Source organism: Lissotriton vulgaris, chromosome 9, assembly GCF_964263255.1.
Source record: "Lissotriton vulgaris chromosome 9, aLisVul1.2, whole genome shotgun sequence".
Classification (NCBI taxonomy): Eukaryota; Metazoa; Chordata; class Amphibia; order Caudata; family Salamandridae; genus Lissotriton; species Lissotriton vulgaris.
The window spans coordinates 649,842,983-649,851,528 of NC_141697.1; positions in this window are offsets into that span (position 1 = coordinate 649,842,983).

Genomic DNA, 8,546 nt, shown 5'->3' on the forward strand with positions numbered 1-8,546 from the left:
GCAGCAACCTAATATCTCCGGTTGGGTGTACACCTCAAGACCCTCCGCGGTGCGCATGGACGTCGTCAGGGAGGTCCGGCGCGTGGGATTGGCCAACCAAGCCAAAAGCGCGCCCGACTTATCCCCCTCCGTGAGAGGCCTGGTGGTGTAGGCCTTATAATCGAAACAGCGCAGTCTTTCGACCTCCGCTGCCACCGCATCCCTCGCCGCGGCAGTACGCTCCTGAAGTTCTGGATGGCCGGGGCGGCGAAGTTCCATCTCGCGGAGCTTCCAGTCAGCCGTGGTCAAGTCATCAAGGATGACACGTCGCATTCCCACTTTCTTAGAGATACAATAGCCCCTGACCACTACCTTAAACGCATCCCACTCTGATGCTCTCGACCCAGCAGTGCCCCCATTGGTCGCAAAATAATCCGAAATTTTGTCCTCCAGGTCCACCCACACTAGGGGTCCCGGGGAACCAACGTAGGTCCGCTAGGATGGGGTTGTGATCAGAGATGGTCCTAGCCAAATATTCAGAGCGCACCGCCGCGGACACCAACTCCACCGACCCTAGAAATCCGTCTAGCCGCACATGTAATTCGTGCAGGCCAGAAAAAAATGAGTAGTCTCTAGTGTCGGGGTGTTGCGCTCGCCAGATATCCGTCAACCCCCAGTGCGTCTGCCATTCCTTCCTACCTTTAGCCACCCGCCGGACCGGGGAGTCCGGGAGGGGGGGGTGTGAGTGGTCAGCGTCCACAACCACCACCGAGTTAAAATCACCACCTAGCAAGAGGGTTCCCGAGAGCAAATGGGCCAAGGAGCCCGACAACCCGGAGAGGAAGGCGAGCTGGTCCACATTAGGTGCATAAACACAACAAATATTCAGGTCCCAACCCCCAATGTACCAGAGATAGCTACATAGCGACCCTCCGGATCCACTACCGATTTTGAAACCTGCAGGGGAACCCCAGCTCTTATCCTTATTAGCACCCCCCTCGCGTAAGCTGAGTATGAAGTGCAGTAGACCTGCCCTCTCCACCTACGTTGCAGCGCCGCCCCTTCCGCCTTGGTGAGATGTGTCTCCTGCAGCAGCGCTATTTGCACCCCTCTACGCACTAGATAAGCGTGAACCTTGTGACGTCTGGACATTGTGTGGAGCCCCCGCACATTCCAAGTGATGCATTTTACATTAGCAATCTCAGCCATTGTCCCACATCGTCGTTCCCGGGCTCTCCCAACAACGCTCAAACAAAAAACAAGCAACAATCAAATCAACACTAATGGCGGCCATCCCCCCCAACAACAACCCAACACCGTCTGAAACAAACCCCTCCCCACCCACCCCAGAATAGGACCCAAATAGCACCATCTAGTTCCCATCCAAACTGTGTCCCCGGAAACCCCCCGTTCCCCGACTAATCCTGCGGTCGCCACCGCAGGGAAGCCTTAAGGGCTAGGTGCGGGCCGGGTGCCAGTAATGGGCCATCGAGTCTCGGTCTACCGAGACTAAGTCGAGCCCCAAGTCAAAAGTGTCAGCCAGATCAGGGCTCTCCAACCCCACCATTGGGTCATGGCATTAACCGCATCCTCCACATCCCCCCCGGCAAACCCCCGCCCAAATGGAATCAGCTCACCCGAGTTCATCCCTGCCCATCCAACATGCCCTCAGCCGAGTCCGGAGTAAACACTGGCAAGTGAACACTATCAGTCTCTGATTCCTCCGTGTCCGTATGGGCCCCCTCGCCGCCCGGTTCCGATTCTTCAACAATGAGGCCGCCTTGTGAACCAGACAGGTTAGAAACCATTTCCAGCACTCCTCGCCGCTCCGCCATAGTCTCTACAGTCGAAGGCTTGCCCGGTTTGCCGCGGCGGCTCCGAAGTCTCTTGGAACGTCGTTGCTGTCCGGGTTCCGTAGTCGACTGGGAGGAAGAGCCGAAACCATCCTTGCCAGCCCTATATAGTTCGAGCCAAGTACAGACGTCCTCCGGGGTATCAAAGAACTGAGTCTTATCGTCAAGGATAATGCGGAGCCTCGCAGGAAAGAGGAGCGAGTATTGAATACCCTCGCTCCGAAGTTCACGCTTGACCGCAAGGAAAGAGGTCCGCTTTCGTTGGGTCTCATAAGTATAGTCTGGAAAAATGTTCACCTGGCTATTCTCCACCTTATAAGGGCCATTGTGCCTGGCAGCGTTGAGGAGCAGGTCCCTGTCCCGAAAATGCAATAAGCGCGCCACCACCGAGCGTGGGGAGCGACCTTGTTGCGGTGGCCTTGCCGGCACTCTGTGTGCACGTTCCAGGGTACAGAAGGAGGACAGTCCTTCCGGGGCCACCACGTTCCGGAGCCAAGCTTCTAGATAGGCCACCATGTCACCATCTTCGATCTTTTCCGGTAGGCCCACCACACGAATATTGTTCCGTCTGTTACGCCCTTCAGCATCCTCTGCCCGTCTCTCCAAGTCATCGATCCGGGACAAGGCATCCCTCATCGTTGCAGCCAGAGTCTTCTGTGCCGGCTCCAGGACCTTCATTGAGCTCTCCACCTCTTTGACTCTGTCCAAGAGCTTACCGTGGTCTGCCCTGAGGAGGCCCAAACTCGTCGCAACCTGGGCGATGTCTTGCTGTAGGGCAGATCGTGTATTTGCGATCGCCTCCAGGACCCGGTCGAATTGCTGTTGTAGGTGGGGACTACCAGAGCACTCCGGGTCAACTTGATCGTCCTTGTCCGGCGCCTCCGTGTCCGAGGCGGCCGGGGTGGTTCCTTTAGGCCCCCTTGGTTTTCCCATAGCGGATGTGCCTCGTGGGAGAAAGCTCAGCAGGCTCTCCACCAAGTGTGGGCGTCAGCTGTAGTTCCCTTGGTGTGTGGTCGTATTGAAGAGGGCCTTCGATCGTCCTCGCCAAGTCCTACCACTTCTCCGATCTCTCGGGATGTACTACCGCTGGGACCCCGGAGGCCACCAAGGGGGAGGCGGGGGCGATCGGCGCCGACTGGGGTAGGCCCGTCGGGTCGAGGAAGACCTCGAATTATAGTCACCAGTGCGGCCGGAATCCCTATGGTGCCAAGTCGCCGTGCCGCCCATAAAGTTCCCAGGGATCCGGCGAAGTCAGGTGCGCGGAGGGAGGCAGCCGATCGTTTTGAGTGGTATTGTCGTTCCGCTCAGGGCCTCCGGCCGTCCGTGACCAGCCTGCGCTGAGAAAAGCGTCTAACTATCAGTCCAGGGATGACCACGGTGTCCAGACACTCCCAAACCGTCAGCCGGACGGTCACTTCTCGGGAAGATGAGAGGTGGAGAAGATTCCTGCAGATCTGAAAGGCTTCTCCGGGCCAGGGGTCTCGGCAAGGCTATCGAGAGGGTCTGGGCGCCATCTTGGGCTCCGCTCCGTTTCCTCCGCAGCTTCACTTTTTCGTCAGAACAACCAGTTTTCGGGTATCTCCGAGTGCCTCACCAGGTCGGCCTCAACCCGATCTTCGATTTGTGGGGGTCGGGGTGCCCCAAAATCCTCGATCTGCAGGATAAAAGCGGGCTCAGTCCCGGAGCCGAGCTCTCAGGTGACCATCGCCATCGGCGTCCAAGCCACGCCCCCATGTGAAGGGTTCTTTAGAGGAGGGAAAAGGTGGATGGCATGCATGCCAGCCCTCCCAATTCAGGCGGGAGGCTACCGATTTCAAGGCTAGTCTGCCACCTCCCAATTCCTGCATGCAAAAATATGATTCCTCTGCAACAGGGACTGGACTTGTGTGTAAGTAAGTAAATAATCTTTATTGTATATAGCTAATTAAAAACATTACAAAAAAATGTGGAACCAATAAAACCACTCAATTTTTAGAAGGTAGGTGAGAGACTAGAGCGTTACAAGTAAAATCGAACAAATTAGTGTGAGATTCCCAAAGTATTCTAAAACCAGTGCCCTCTTTAGCTTTTTTCGAACCAGAATTATTATTTTTTTTAAATCTTTTTATTAAACCAATGTCAGTTACAGTATACAGTACCGGTTTGCCCATCATTTGGAAGTACATACACAGAACATAAATATTACTCTGTTCTCATGTTCAAGCAATTGTTCCAGATCTTACCAACTCGAGCCCAAAGATCGCTAATAGCCCCAATTCCCCCCTATCTTCTAAACTTCTAAAGTATTACACTAATCCCCCCCCCCCCCCTCCCCCCAGCGGATTTTTTTTACTGTTCCCAGGAGAAGCAGAGTTCAGTTGATGGTTTATTGCAATGTATGAAAAATGTAAAGACACACCTGGGCACAGTATTTTGCAATTTTAAATAATTTTTAAAAAGTTTTATGCTGTCATACTTCTCATTAATGCGTGATACAGACGTGTATACAAAACTAGTGATTCATTACATAGTGAAATACCTCACCATTGGTCAAACATGATATCTCATCCAAAATGTCAAATTGATGTGCAGAGACTGGCGGTTTGTTGGCAAGCTTGAGAAGTATGATAGCATAAAACTTTTTAAAAATATTTTAAAAAACTACATACCTATAAAACAATATATTTATCTATAAGAAAAGAAATGTTTTTGGAAAAATCTTGGTAAAAAATGAAAAATAAATAATTGTTTTATATCAGTTATGGTAACAATTGCTTGTTCTTTTTGTTATTGCTCTAGAGTTTTTTTGCACGCACAAACTGCAAAATACCGTGCCCAGGTGTCTCTTTACATTTTTTGTATATTTCCTGTTAGGGCTTATTTATCCTATAAACAGGGGCCCAAGTTCTTTCACAGATATTATTGCAATGCATGTTCATAGATGTATGATATTTGCTGTGCAGATAAGAAAAAGAATAGCAGATTAAAAGGGGATGACACCTCTGAGAGAACAGTGGATTGGTTTCTGACCAGTGGTGTTAAAAGAGCTATAAAAAGTGGTAGGTGTTGGCAGAGATAGTCCTCAATAGCAATGGCCTATGGTTGGAGTCTTACAGCCAGATTCATCAACAGAAAATCGGCTCGCAAAGGGCCAGATTCTGAGAATCTGGCCCTTTGCGAGCGCAATTTTGCATTTGGGATTCATCATCCCAAATGGAAAAATCGCTATTATAGAATTCGCAAATTTGCGAGGAATTGCATTTAAGAAATCTCTATTTGAGATTCCTTAAATGCAATTCATGAAACATTTAAAAATTGCGAATTCGCTATTTTGGGCCGCTATTTACCGCGAAGTCAAACCTTGTGGTAAATAGCGGAAAGTTTGAAAAATGCACTTAAGTGCATTTTTCTAAGTTGTATGTTACACACACACATGTCCTTGGGACATGTGTGTGCGTAACACCAGCATCCAATATTATTTCAGGGGTGCAACAGGGTGTCCTTTGAAATCGCAAATCGCAAACTCAACATGCGAATCGCTAATAGCGATTCGCACATTGATATGTCTTCCCATTCATTCCTATGGGCCTTTAGACGCATAGGAATGAATGGGGAGTTATTCCTTATTTGCGATTAGAAATTAGCTAATCGCAAATGAGGAAGCTGTAGAAATCACAATAAATATTGCGATTTCTACATGAATCCCGTTTTGCGAGTCTGTAATAGCGATTCCTTAATAATCGCTATCACAGACTCGCAAAACATGCCGATGATGAATCTATGTGTTAATTTCCGCAATCTGTTAGGCAGGAGAGTAGTTGTTTTTTGCGAGTTTGGTGTGGATGGCCTGGGACATCTCAGAGGCGGTGTCAGTTCTTGCACTTGACAGATCGTTTTCTACCAGTGCTAAAAATTGAATAGTTTATGGTTCGACTGTGGGTCCTCTGGTTTCAGTCAAGGTATTCAAGTCTGTCTTCCACTTGCGGATCCCATGCTGGTTTGTGCTCAAAGATGAGTGAGCTTTGCCATGCAAATAAGTCAAGTGAGTCGCAGCTTTACACCTCCAAGGGAACAGCAGTGTGATTTATATCCATTGATGTTGTAGATAGAAGAAAAAAAGGGCATGCTGTTGAAGGCCAGAGACCTCGGCCACACTGCTCTTGGGTTGAGATTTTTAGTTTAGGTAGACCTATGTTTCATGCCAGAAGAGTAGTTGTGTTTTATATGTTAGGTGTGGGCGGACCGAGGCATTCCAGAAGCTGTTTCTCTGCTTGACAATTGGTCTTCTACCAGTGCTTAATATTTTACTGCCTTGCAGTTTATTTGAAGGTCGTCTGATTAGAAACAGGCTATCACAGCTAGTCTCCCTGTAAGTATCCTACACTAGTTGAACTGCTGTTTAAGCAGACAAGACCTCTCCTCCTTCAGGTTGATGCATGGGCAGATCAGGTGTGCCATGTTCCCATTTCCATTGCCGCACAGGCGGCATTGTGATGGTATTTGCCCCGTCGGCCATGATTGAAGATATGGGACAGCTGGGATTTTTCCCAGCCAATGTTTCAGGAATTTCTCCTTCGAGATCCTGGAATATCCCAGGCTGAAATATGGCAGTGGACTAAGAGATGTGTAGCCTTTGATTGTCATCCAAGCATGGCTTCTATCTGAGAAGGGCTTTGTCTTCTACGAGGGAGAGTCTCCTTATTGCCTTCCGCGCTACTTTTTTGAAAATTGTACAGTAGTAGTTGGAACTTCCCAGAGTTGGGTGAGTCCAGTGTTTGTGAGGGAATCCTGCATGAATGTTCTTGCTGGTGATGTCGTTCTGTGCTGGGGCTCTTATCAGAGGTGGTGGTTTAAACTATTTGGAGAGGCCTTCCTGATTTTGTGCCAACAGGTTATGTAGCCCCCCTGTCTTGCAAGCTGTTGTTTAGTGAGGCTGAACTCCAGCCAAATCTGTGCTGCGAAGGCATATGTCAGAATTTTGAACATGATTCGATAGGCTCTGATTAAAGTGCTATCCAAGGTTTTGGAATCTCTTCCTCTTGGGGTTTCACTTCCATATGTAATAGTGGGCAGAATTTTGGACTGTGCAACCTGGAGGATAGGGGAGAGCGTGGGGCCTGACAGCTTGAATTTTAATTGCCTTAAATGTATTGCTACGGCCATCCCTTTCCTTATTAACTTAATCTGGCTAGCAAATTGGCCTTCATTATAAATAGTTACCCCTAGATACTTGTAACTGGTTGTATTCTGAATTTGGGTGTCACTCAGGTTCCAGACATGGGATTTTACCCTTCTCCATTTTATGGACATTGTTTTGGTTTTCTCAAAGTTAACCTCAGGAAAATGGTCAGTTGCCTATCCATGCAGAGTATTTAGAAGGCGTTTGCATACTCACTTGCATGTGGCTGACTAAGACCACGTCATCGGCATATAAGATGCTAGATAGAGCCTTAGCACTGATCCTTGGAGCGTGTGCGTTGCATGAGTGGAGGATGTGGTCCGTCGGCTAGACTGCCGACTTTGGTGCTGGAGACGAGGGTTCGAGCCTCGTGGTCGCGTCCACATCCTGTGATTCTGGGCAAATCACTTAATCTCCCGTGCCTGAATGTGTAATGTAAATACAGTGCTCATGTAAAGCGCTCCAATACCTTCGGGTCGAGGTTGCGCTATATAAATATGCAAAAAAAAAAGGGTCAGTGTCAGTTCCACCATGTAGAGATTAAACAAGGTTGGGGCGGGCACGCATCCTTGTTTGAGCCATTAGATGGTAGAGATTTTTCTTGATAGATGAGTGCCATCGCACAGTTTTACATTCACCGGGGTTTCTGTGTGTAGACATATTAGCTTGTCAAGAAGCGCTTGCTGGATTTTCCAGAGTGGCAGCTTTTTCCAGAGTCTTGCTCAATCTATGTTATCGAATGCTTCCCTAAAGTCTATAAAGCAGAGGTGGAGTGTCTGTTTTGACGACATTGCCATGTCCATAATCAGCGACATAGTTAGGATGCTATGTATTGTCCCTGTGGCTTTAGAGAAGCCAGTTTGATTGAATGGTATGGTATCTGGCTCGCTGCTCAAACCTGAAGTTCTTTCTGTACAGTGCCAGGAAAGTGCTTTGCTTCATTATCTAGTAAGGCAACAAGGTGGTAGTTCTTTGGTACAAATTTGTCTTAGCTCTTGTAGATAGGAGCTATGATGGAGCCCTTCCAGGAGGCTGGTAGTTGTCCCAGTTGTCTGATTTCCCGTAAGAGTGAATCTAAGGATTCTGTCCAGAAGTCTGAGTCCTTCTTAAAGACGGCTGCTGGGATACTGTTTGGTCCTGGTGGTCCTTTTCTCCTGCCTTTAGCAATTTAATGTTTGATTGTTGTAATGTGAGATGGTATGTCCACTTCCTGATGATTTGTGGTGATTTTGGAAGTGTAGTTTTTCTGGAGGTCTTAGATAGTGCTTTAGACGTGTTTTGCACTTGCCAGCCCGCTCCCAGTTTGTTGATTGAAAGGGGTTGACAGGAAGTCTGACCATTTCTCTTCGGTGATGTGTGATGTCACTCCTCCACAGTGCTTAATTTGAGCCTGTGATTTCTGGTGCCCGGCACTTAATTGTCAACACCGGAGCTTGTGACAATCTGCCACAGGGTGGTGTTGTCTAGCTAATTCAGAGATAACCAACCAACAGTTAATTAATAATTCAATATACATTAATAATTACTATTACCTGCCATCCAAGCCATTCTTATAG